The sequence below is a fragment of the Charadrius vociferus genome, unplaced genomic scaffold (assembly GCF_000708025.1).
Source record: "Charadrius vociferus isolate BGI_N301 unplaced genomic scaffold, ASM70802v2 scaffold1418, whole genome shotgun sequence".
NCBI lineage: Eukaryota > Metazoa > Chordata > Aves > Charadriiformes > Charadriidae > Charadrius > Charadrius vociferus.
Genome location: NW_009649695.1, coordinates 88,421 through 88,756, shown reverse-complemented (window position 1 = coordinate 88,756; position 336 = coordinate 88,421).

Genomic DNA, 336 nt, shown 5'->3' with positions numbered 1-336 from the left:
TTTTACTGGGAAATAACTTCACACACCCTAACTGGAGTTACTCATTGCTATTAAAAAAGCCCCATCATTGCCAAGTGTTATTAGCACCATGAAATACAATGCTCTGGCCTCTTAGTAAGGTGCAGTAAGTGAGATAAAAAGTAGCATGAAGGCACTTGACACCAACTAAGTTTCATACAGTAGTTTCACTCTAGTAAAAAGGATACAATAATAAAAAACAGACTGATAACTTAAAACACTCTAAATTTGGCAAGGAAACTTAGTTAAGACCAAAGCAGTGTTACAGAACAACCTGTAAGTGTGTACAAACATGGAAAAAGTTCACTTATCTTGATG